A 12,102-nucleotide genomic window follows, 5' to 3' on the forward strand; every position below is an offset into this window, starting at 1 on the left:
TCAGAAGCTTGTCATTAGTACAATGAAACAACAGATTTATTCTTAAAAACAAATTGATTTTTGTTTTTTTTCTGTGCCGGACATCAAATCTACGATCCCACGTATGATAGGTACGTGCTCTTTTACTGAGCTACAGGCCCAGCCCCAATTTGATAGTATAATAGAGGAAGTAAATTCCTATTTAATGACTATTATTATCTCCTAATACATCTAAAAATGAAGTTGCAGAAAAGCACCCTACAATATGAGAACATATATGACATAAAGTAAGTATTTTTCTACATTTAGATATCAATATTAACTTATATTTTTGAAAACCTATAATGATAATGCCCACTGTAGGGGAGGAAAAGCAATCTCTTCACCCACTGCAAGATTCATTGCTCATATTCCTATAAAAAAGGACAGATTTACAAGAGAAAGGCATAACAGATATATTTAATACAATTTTACATGGCACGGGATCCTCCAGAGATGCAGAGCTAAAGACCCAAGGAAGACTGTGTATTTTCATGGACAGTCACCAAGAAGTATGATGGGGAACTAGAGTAGGATCTAATGTAAAAAACTGGAAGGAACCTAACAAAACAAGTTTGTTCCAAAAATTTTTGGTGTGGAATATAAGACAGGACTCTCCTGGATGAGGGTCTTATGGCTTCTTTCTGGAGAGGCAGGTCAGAGAATTCTTCTATGGTCTGCTTCAGGGGAGAAAAGTGGAGAAAGTCAGAGAATGACCTTCTTGCTTCTGTAGTTTTCTCAGTTTTCTTCATCTTAAACTACTCACTACTCCAAGTACCATATCTTTTGAGTATCGTGTTCTGATCCCCAGTACAATAAAACTGATGGGAGTATCACCTCTGAAGACAGACATTATATTGAATGGAGAGAAGTTTAGGTCACATGCAGCTTTTTAAAATTTACTAATCTCTGTATTTTCAAAGCTTGTATTAATAAATCTAAATTATATTGACTATTAATCATGTCAGTTAAAACACTTTTTACGTTTTTTTTATTAATCAATTTTATTGGTACATTTTAGGTATACAACATAATGACATTCATCATTGGAAATCTGCACCTTTACATAATCTATCTTGGTTCTTTTTTTTTTGTTTTTGTTACCAGGGATCGAACTCGGGACCTTGTGCTTGGGAGGCAGGCGCTGGAACCACTGAGCTAAATCCCCGGCTCTACCTTGGTTCTCAATGTTTTCCCCAATCCCCTTCCCTTTCTTCTTCAACCCTTCCACCTAAAACAATTTATCATAACAGAATGGGATTTGACCCTATTAAATAGACTTTTCCATGCCCTTAATTTTCTATGTCTTTCCACAGTAACTTTGTTACTATCACACAATTACAGATTACAACCATTTTTCATGAAATAGCTTAGAAACAATTTTAGTGAGTACATGGTATGAGGTTGTGTGCGCTCCCACATGTACACTGGCTCTGGAGCTTTCCCAGAGCCATCTGTGTGCTAAGCCTGTTCCTTACCACTGAGCTGCAGCCACAGGATGTATCTGAAATTTTATTGTATAGATGTAGTATAATTTAAGCCATGGGCCTTTTATTCCCAACTACTTGAAATGACTTGTTATCATCTGTCTATCTATTTATTTATATTTGGTGTTTTTTTATTTGAGACAAAGTGTTGCCATGTTGCTCAGGCTGGCCTCAAACTCACTATGTAGCTCAGACTGGCCTTGAAAGTGCTATTTTCCTACTTCAGATTTCCAGATACTGAGATTACAGACATGCACCGTCATGCCTGGTGTGAAACAATTTTTAAAACATTTTCTTATAGAGTTTTCCAAACATGTACAAAGTATGTATAATCCAGCTTCAGTGATTATCAATTTACAGCCAACTTTATTTGCCTAAAATAAAAATTTTAAACCAAGCTACAGTCTCAGATACTTGGGAAGCTGAGGCAGGAGGATCACTTGAGCACTGGAGCCCATGAATTCAAAATTGCCACGGCCAAGATACTGACAGATTACCTAAAAAAAAAAAAAAGAAAAAGAAAAACTAATTGACCCCATTACTCCATTCATATAACTTTTGGAACTTCTTTTTCTTTGTGATATCTACTTCTGGAAATAAAGAGGACACTTTATGAATGTCTAAATTCTGATCCACTTACCAGTCTCAACAACTTTACCCTTTAAAAATCTTCCTTAGCTGGATGCAGTAGTACATGTCTCTTATCCCAGATCTCCTCAGCCCAGGAGTCTGAGACCAGCCTGGGCAATGTAGTATTCTCCAGGAGGCCCTCTATACCCTAAACTAGTGTTCTTGTCCAAGGAGCAGCAGAATAGAATTTTGAGGCCAGGAGCGTGAAATAGGCTAGAGAGCAAGATGAAAGGAGTGTAGACAGATAAACTTAGGGAGGCCCTGTCTCAGAATAAAAGCTGAGAATGTAGCTCAGTGTGACGGCCCTGGGTTCAACCTCCAGGGCTGTCAAACAAACGCACCATGGGATCTTTTGGCACAGAGGTTATTCAGAACCACGGACAAAGACTATGCACTTTTCTTCCCCTCCCACCCTCACTGTGGATAGTGTGTGCAGGGAAAGACTTCAGAGTGGCTCAAACATATCAGAGTGTATCAAAGTGGCTGGAAGGAAGGCACAGACAGAAGCCAAGCTGACATCCACAGAGCTCAGGCAGAGACATGATAAAGGCCTTAAGATGTATCGGTGAGACTGTGGTTTGAAACCATAATCCTGCTGTAGATAGACAAGAGCTGTGAGATTTGCAGTGATGAACAGGGTCAAACAAATGTCTAGGTCCTCCAAAACCCTCAAGGTTTTGACATTTGGAAGCAGGTATCTTAATTCACTATCAATTCTTTTGCAATAACCCAGAGGAGATTAAGAAAATACAGTGAAAAAAAAGGAAGACAGTTAAGGAAAAGGAAATGGATGAGTTCTGTCATGATTATTTCTGGCCTCACCTTAGTTATTTCACTTTAATTTGATTAATCTCTCAAGAATAAAAAAATGATTTTATATGGACCGGTTTTAGGAAGAAAATCATAAGCACCTGTGTATGTACATGTGCATATGGACTGAAAATTTTGTCTTGGTTTTATCAACATAGTTGGGCTAAATGGGCAAGAGATCACAGTTCATAGAGAAAATATTGTTTCTATTAAGAAGAAAACCATCTCTTACATAGGCAAGAAGATAGTCCTCACATTCATCAATTAAATGTTTTAAACAAATGACCCTCTCTTTAGAAGAAACAAAGCAAGAGTACAAGAGCTAGGATTCTTAACCACAAAGGCTCTTTTCTCAGAGACTGACAATTCTGCCGACCTTGTGGGAAGAAACTATAGATAGAAGTACAAGTTTGGCAAACAGGCCAGCAAAAGTGGTGAAAGACCACATTCCTATTTCATTTTGCATAATTATCATGAACACAAACATCACTGGCCAGGGCACAAGTCCGCATTGACCTTTGTGGAAGATCTGGTATGATGTAATCTATAACAGACTTTTTCCAAATTTGTGCTTTGTTATCAGATGCTTTTCTAGCAGAAAGACTCACTCCCTATCTCTAGTAAGAGATATACAGAAAACTATATTCCTCCTAAAACCATGTTCAAGTTTGGCCCAATATCTAGGAGTGGCAAGGGCCAAGCCTGGACAACAGTGGTTTTTCTTCTGCAAATGCTATGATTAAGGGATTAAAGTCAACTAATTGGACAAGTTTTCTTTTCCTGTAAAGGGATAGATAGTAAAAATTTTGAGACTTTGTGGGCTATACAATCTTCTCTATCACATGCTCTCCTTTGTTTAGTTACTGTTTGTGTGTCTGTGTGTCTAAGTGTCTCTGTGTGTGCACGTGTGTTTGTGTGCGCGTGGTGTCAGGGTCAAGTCCTGGGCTTTATACATGGTGGGCAAATGCTCTACCACTGAGCTACACAACTGGCCCTCACTCTCTCTCTTTTTTTACAATTTAAAAATGTAAAAAACATTCTTAGTTTGTGGCCTCTCTGAACATAAAGCATAAGTTAGATTTGGCCTGCAGGATATAGTCTGACAAATTCAACTCCAAATAACTTTAGATGAAAATGTGAATTGCTTGGCAAACAAAGATTTAAGCTACCAACACAATATGACTCCAACCTATTTCACTTCTCACTTAAAACAAAATTTCTGCTGCAATCACTACAGTTTTAGACACCTATCCATCTGCCAGCTCATACTTTTGCTACAATGTTCATACTCCCCTTTACTAATTGCACAGTATTCTATGTTTTTCAAGCTTTTGAAAGTCACTTAGAAATCTACCTCCCTTGTGAAACTTCCCTTTACCTAAGCTCTTCATTCCTTAAAATTCCTAAAGAAACAATATTATAACTACCGATTTCTAAAAAATTATTTCCATCTCCAAACAACTACCATTTATTGAGCATATATGCTAGTTACTCTTTAAACACTTCACTTTTACAATAGTTCTACGAAGTCGGTGCCATTCATCCCTATTTTATAGATGGACAACTCAAGGCTCAAGGATGCTAAAAATGTGCCCCAAATCACATAGCTACTAAGAAGCAAAACAAACTTTTCCCCCAGCTTATTTCACTGAACCTGAGATATACGGAATGCATCTGTACAAGCTGGTAGAGGAAAGGCTGTCAGGTTAAGCAAGTTCAGAAAATTAGCAATGCTAAATAACTATTTTCACCAAAGGATTTCTCAGACCCTTTTCTATACTGATATTGTGCTTTATAAATTTCCAAAGGACATATGTTGCATTTCCCAAATATATTTGGGAATAAAATCATTTTCTTAATGACCATCCACCTTATGACTGGTATGCCATGTAACTCATTTCAGGAAATGGGGCAATTTTTGTCTTTGCACAGGCCTCTGCACATATTAGGCACTCAATACACATTTCTTGCAGAAAAAATTTATTTCTTAAAATAACATGTAATTCCATCCCTCTTACAAGAAGTTTTAAGTCTAATAATTACTAAATATTCCAATTTAAAGAATTCATGAGACTAAAATCAAGAGGAAGAAAATTTCTACCTGTGCTTTTATGATATGCATGAATCTTGACATCAACTCAGGACATTCAAGGAGAAAGTGAAAGTGGTCAAATATAATTTTGGGGTTTCTAAAAGAAAAATATATTTGTATGAGTGGACAGGAAAGATGAGTACTATAATTGAAATGTAAATTCAGATACAGAGATCTGGAAGTAAAGGCAAAAAACATATTAATCCCCACCTACTACATTTTCAATTGTTACTAAGCAATTTTCAATTATAACAGAAATAGCTTTTTAGATGAAATTATATGTAAAGGAGAAAAGGCGGCCATGGCAGTCTCTAAATCCCAAAAAGTCTTACCTATTAACAAAGCATTTTAAAACTTCACCATGTTTGCAGACAAATTCAATGAAATGAGGTGAAGTCATTCTGTAGGAGGTAAAAAACCATAAGAATACACAGATACAAATTGGTGATATGATACAGCAAATGTGATAAACATATACTGAACTGGACTAGCTTCTAGAACTGGACTACCTTCTAGACCTTTTCAAAGAATTTGAGTTTAGATCTTCTTTATAATTTAGAAAACTGAGGTATACCTAGTCAATTTTTAAAGTGAAATAAAATATCTAACTTCTCCTTAATAAATGATATAAGGGCCGGGGATTTAGTTCAGTGGCACCACACCTGCCTTGCAAGTGCAAGGTCCTGAGTTCAATCCCCAGTACCAAAATAAATAAATAAATGATATATATATATATATATATGATTTATATATATATATATAAAATACACACACATGTACAAGAGATCCTATAAAAAGTGGCATTCACCATTTACACAGAAATAACTTACATATCACTTGTTCAAAATTTAAATATTTTGTACCAGATCTAGATTTGTACAATGAGTATCCTAAAATAAGATCAGAATAGAACCTAGAATCAACAAATAATTATTTGTTGTTACTGAAATTACAAAAATATAGTTGTTCTTCATCTATCAGAAAAAAAAAGCTACAACCTTCTTACCCTGGAGGCATCTGACAGGAGCAGCACATGTAAAAAGCTTGAATGACAGCACTTAGCCGGTTGGCTGTCATAGAAATAACATCTTGACAATCTGCACTGGCTTCCTGTTTCCCTGCAAGAGCATCTGGTTTAGATTCTCCTGTGCCAGTCAATAGATGTTCATAGCTCCCAGGTCCTGGAGGTTCAAATGGTGGAATGGAAGTAGCCCCTTGATCTTGGCCTTTTTGTTTCAGTAAAATAGAAGTGGTATCTGTTGAATCCTTCTTGTTTTTCATCAGTTCTGTAGCTATTAAAACTAGCCATTCATCTAATGAGTGCCAAAGCAATTCAAGAGGCTGAGAGAAAAAGAAATATGCTTTTTAATCACTCTTAAACTACAAGACGAAAAAACCAAAAACAAAAATCTACTCCACATAGCCAAATAGTATAAAAGAAAAAATACTAAATACTTCTATTGTCCAAGGTTAATGACAGTAAAGATTAAAGGTAAGTAGCAAAAATAGATAAATGTCATATATATGGCAAATTTCTTCATTATAGCAAACATTTAATCTGCACACACAAGGTATGATAGAAAAATATGGTGAATATTTAATTATGTATTCTTTAGAAAAGGAAAATGTAAATCTAACAAATATTTCATAAGCAATCTCATTTCAATTTTCAAATATTTAGTTTTAAAAACTCACAATTATGTTAATCCCCCAGCATTTACTTTATTATGCAAACAATTTTCAACTACATAAAACATATCTCTTTTCAATCTAAAAAAAATGAAAATTCTTAAATAACCTAATAAACAGTTGATAGTGCTCCCTTTTTATGGGTATTTCTAGAATTTTGATAATTCATGAGAAAAATTATAAAATGTAGCATATTCATACTCACATAAAATATGCTTACACATATACACACCATAATCCAAAGTTAATAATAATATTTAAAACAAAAAATATAAATACCAAACCTATATAAATACTGACTAGCAAAGTTTTTGGTGGTAGAGATCGAACTCAGGGTCTCTTACACATGCTAAGCACATGCTCTACCACACTCCCAGCCCCCAGCAAATTTTTAATTCCAAGTAAAGATTAACAGTTTAAAAAAAGGCAGGGTTGCTTCTTACCCCCAGACTATTTTAAACACTCCTACTGAGAATAATGAACTTCCTTCTGTGATTTAGTTAATGTTAATGCAAGTAACATTTTATTTTTTAAATCATGTCGTCATAAATGCAACAACAGGAAGAAATACCAAAGATAAAACATGAACTTTATAGTAATTTGCAGTGGGACTTGGTGAGACATGGTTATAATCCCTACTCTCTGGGAGGTGAAAGCAGAAGAGTCACAAGTTCAAGCCTAGCCTGAAGATACAGCTTACTGAGACCCTGTCACAAAATAAAAAATAATAAAGGACTAGGATGTAACTCAGTGCAAAGGCCCTGGGTTCGATCCCCAATAACACACACACACACACGTAGTTTTTTAAAGAATCAAAAATATAAATGCCCACCTACTTTATTAAAAGACCTGCTGGTATATTTTTTATCCCAAATAAAGATTAACTGTTCTTAAAAGGGCATATGGGTTAACAGTCAAACAGTCTGTCTTACACAGTATTTTAAATACAGTATTCCTATTAAGAATGTGAGATGTTTTTCTGCAAATGAATATGAAAATTGATCTTACTTTTTGAATCTTAAATGATCACAGAAACTAGATCATGTGCTTCTGAAAGATGTGCCCCTTAAAGAATTTTAACCCAAGAAATAATCTTACTTTTAGGAACTACTATAGAAAGAGATCATACATCCATTTTTTAGAACTTTGAAAATGTTTAAATAACCTATTCTACCAGGAAAATCTTCCCAATTATTACCTAACAAAGCCTTCAATGCATCCTCAGCTGCTTTGTTTTCAGATTTCTGGAACATTATCTTTCTGAAAACATTTTACTTATTCAATAGGTAAGTAATTAAATTACCCCAGTTATTATTCAAAAATTGAAAATAAAACAAACTAAATCACCACTACTACATACAGACCAACAAAGTCTAGTTCATTCACTGAATCAATGTATTAGGGAGGCAAGGAAGCAGTATTTCCTTTTTTGCTTTAGCCAAATTTTCCCTCCATAAGGCTAAACCAAGCACCCCTCTCATCTACAAAGGGGGCTTTACCATAGTTAGGCACAAAAGTTGGAATATTTTCTTCCCACACTCCCGCCAGCATTTGCTATTGGTTGATTTCTTGACAGTAGCCATTCTTTCTGGGGTGAGGTGGAATCTCAGCGTTGTTCTCATCTGCATCGCTCGAATAACCAGTGATGTTGAACATTTTTTCATGTGTTTATTTGCTGCTTTTACTTCTTTGTCTGAGAAATGTCTGCTCATTTCAGATGCTCACTTTTGAATTGGGTCTTTGAATTTGGGGGGTCTGATTTTTTTCAATTCTTCATATATTCTAGATAGTGGTCCTTTGTCTGAGGTACAGCTGCTAAAACTTTTTTCCCGTATTGTAGGTTGTCTGTTAGCTCTGTTGGTGGTTTCTTTTGCAGTGCAGAAGCTTTTTAATAAGATGAGATCCCAGTTGCTGATTCTTTCTGCTAGTTCCCGTGCCGCTGAGGTTTTGCTCATGAAGTCTTTTCCTATGCCAATGTTGTCGAGAGTTCTACCTAACTTATCTTCCAGCAAGTTTAGTGTTTCTGTCTTAATATTTAGATCTTTAATGCACTTTGATCTTAGTTCAGTGCATGGTGATAGGTATGGGTCTAGTTTTAATCTCTGGCAGGTTGAAATCCAGTTTTTCCAACATCATTTATTAAATAGGCTATCTTTCCTCCAATGAGGGTGGTTGGCTCCTTTGTCAAAGATGAGGTGGCTGAGCGTGTCTGGAGTTGTTTCTGCATCTTCTAATCTATTCCACTGATCCTCAGGTCTGTTCTTTCGCCAGTAGCATGCTGATTTTATCACAGTAGCTTTGTAGTATAGCTTCATGTTGGGGATTGTGATACCCCCAGCCATGTCTCTGTTGCTTAGAATTGCTTTAGCTATTCTAGGCCTCTTATGGTTCCAAATGAATTTTTGGATTGTTTTCTCTAGTTCTGTGAAGTATATTGTTGGAATTTCAATTGGCACTGCATTGAATCTATATAGTAGTTTTGGAAGTACGGCCATTTTCACTATACTGGTTCTTCCTACCCAGGAGCAAGGGGAGAAAGGAACCCTCCTCCATTGCCAGTGAGAGTGCAGAATGGTACAACCACTGTGGAAATCAGTATGGAGATACCTCAAAGAACTAGGACTAGAGGTCCCATTTGACCCAGCTATTTCCCTGCTGGGTATCTTCCCAAAAGAATTAAAAGAATCATACCACAGCAATATATGTGCACCCATGTTTATAGTGGCGCAGTTTGTAACAGCTAAAGCTTGGAAACAGCCCAAGTGCCCATCAACTGGAAACTGGATAAAGAAGATGTGGTTTTTGTATATAATGGAAAACTAGAGTCATTTATAGCTAAATGGATGCATATCGAGGCCATACTCTTAAGTGAAATAAATAGGACACACATGTGTAAATACCAAATAGTTTCCCTAGTGTGAGAAACTGATAGGGTAAACAAGAGTTAAAATGATTAAAATGAATAATTGATAATCTGAAATAGGAAAAAAGGTCCAAAGACGAAGGGGTGAAGGGAGGGGAAGGGGAAAGGAAAGGAGGGAAAGGAAAAACTATGAGAAAAGAAAAAAAAAATGGAAATGATGTCTATGTAAATAGGGAAGGGTTGGGGGGTAAAGGGTGCACAGGTAATGGGGAAAAAATAAGAACCAAGATTTATCATGTACAGGTACAAACACCCAACTATAAATGTAAATGAATTATATACCTAAAATGTACCAATAAAAGAACTTAAAAAAAAAAAGTTGGAATACTAAGGTCCCTACTGCTTAAATAAAGGCAAAATTACCGACTGCCATGAACTCTGACATGATACCGTCACTGAAACTGTCTCAGAATTCTAATCACAATCCACGTATGAGCCTATTGCTTCTCTTCAGAAGCAAAAATTAAACGTGGCATAGACAAGAAAGAACTTTGTATGTAAGCAAACTATTTAGCTTTACATCAGAAAATAAACTTCCAAAATGGAAAGAACAGGTGGTAACGTAAAACTATTTGAAACAAAGGAAAAAAGGAATGATTGGCCTCTACATGAAAAGTGATAAAACCTAGATAATCAACACATTAGATGGAAATGAAGTCTAAGTCAAGACATGATATAGCTGATCATGCAGATGAGCACTGAATCTAAACCTGTTACAATCCTATTTTCAAACACTGACAATGAGCAAAAATTAAAGGTGAATTTTGAATAATCCAAAAATAATATCAAAGAAAAAATGGAACTATGTGAAAATAATAGTGACAAAAATACTAAAAAGTGTTTTTATATAGGAATACAGCAAAGAATTAGAAGAAAATGGAGGGGGCCGGGGATTTAGCTCAGTGGTGCAGGCACCTGCCTTGTAAGCTCAAGGTCCTGAGTTCGAGCCCTGGTACCACCCCCCCAAAAAAAAACCTTACGGGGGGCCAGGGATTTAGCTCAGTGGTTCTAGCTCCTGCCTTGCAAGCGCAAGGTCTCGAGTTCGATCCCCAGTACCAAAAAACAAACAAGAAAATGGAGAAAAAAGTAAACCTTTATGGGATTTACTTTCTCTCTCAATCTCTCTCTTTCTCTCCCTCGCCTCTTCTTCCTCCCCCCTGCTCCTTTTCACCATTCACCATATCTACGATGATTTATGAATAATAAAATAGGACATTCAACACTGTACATATCAATTATTACTCAAAAATGAGCCAACTTGCTATAGAAGAAAGTTCCTCGGCGCTGTAAAAATATCACTCCATTTCATATTATTCAGTGATTTTGACTACAGAATCATATTTCTATACAACATAACAATGACATGATGATCATACATGATTTATAAACATTTTAAATTATACTTCAAAACTATAATATATAATCCCAAAGTTACTTAAAACTTTTAAAAAATATCAAGGTGTGCAGAGGTGAGGTGCAATTTGACAAGAAAGCATGACTAAATTCATTAATATTGTATATAGTACACTGAAATACTCTCTAAGCCTGACTCTTCTCCACTTGGTAATATCAAATATCAAAATCCAAATGATAAGATCATCAAGTTAAATTTCTCAATTTGTGTCCAAATTACAATCTCATGAAATCATTAATAGTCATAAATTTACTTTTCTCAAAATAAAAGCACATCATAAATTGTCCTCCCCATGCTCATTCTAAGACAATAAAAAGTTTCATCTTCAAATATTCCAAAGTTCCTAAAAGTTAAAAGTCTCTTAACACTGAAAGAATGGTTGTGTTATGATTAACTTAAAGGACTTCTAAAATCAGAAAATAATATAAACAACTTCACCTATTGAAAACATATAGCTTTAAACCCACTCATTTTTAATGAAAAACCCATTAGTTAATCCTAACAGTAAAGTGAAATGTTAAAAGTCCCTATTAATGAAATGGAAAGTAGGGATCAACTGCTACCTTAGAAAAAAATGTGGTAAAAGTTAAAATGGTATTTCCAGTCTAACACTTCAGCAACTCAGCAAACAGTAAAGATTTTCACAACTTGAATCACCCCAAAATGAACAGGAAACCATACATGCATTGATGGTAATGCAGTTTCTACTTTTATCCTTGTGAGAAGGCAGATCATTTTGTTCGACATTTAGTTCATAAAAGTGGATACAAACAGACCAATAAACTCCTTAGGAGTTAACACGTGTTAATATTTTTAAAAATTAGCTGCATTTTGGAATACAAATGTTTTACCAAAGAGAAGTTCATAATTCAAGAAAAAATAAGCAGTCAATGGCAAGAGCTCTTGTCAATGATGCTGAAAATACCTTTAAAACTGAAGTAGAAACAGATAAAAGAAACTGGAGGCCAGGGATTTAGCTCAGTGGTGTGGGCACCTGCCTTGTAAGTGCAAGGTCCCGAGTTCGGCCCAGTACCAAAAA

The 12,102-nt window shown here is 35.5% G+C and overlaps 1 pseudogene across 1 annotated transcript in view; it reads right to left on the reverse strand.

Annotated features, from left to right (window-relative positions):
* Window positions 1-409: 409 nt before the first annotated feature.
* LOC101710115 (E3 ubiquitin-protein ligase HACE1-like) overlaps window positions 410-12,102 on the reverse strand; it is a 56,432-nt pseudogene continuing 44,739 nt past the window's right edge. Inside the window, exons 7-10 of the transcript XR_015445735.1 lie at window positions 6,044-6,378; window positions 5,370-5,438; window positions 5,047-5,134; window positions 410-698 (exon numbers count right to left, since the gene is read on the reverse strand). The product of XR_015445735.1 is annotated as an E3 ubiquitin-protein ligase HACE1-like (transcript). The remainder of the gene's footprint in view (window positions 699-5,046; window positions 5,135-5,369; window positions 5,439-6,043; window positions 6,379-12,102) is intronic.

This window comes from Heterocephalus glaber, unplaced genomic scaffold (genome assembly GCF_053883595.1).
Source record: "Heterocephalus glaber isolate CG9 unplaced genomic scaffold, H.glaber_assembly_v1.0 deba00001645, whole genome shotgun sequence".
Classification (NCBI taxonomy): domain Eukaryota; kingdom Metazoa; phylum Chordata; class Mammalia; order Rodentia; family Bathyergidae; genus Heterocephalus; species Heterocephalus glaber.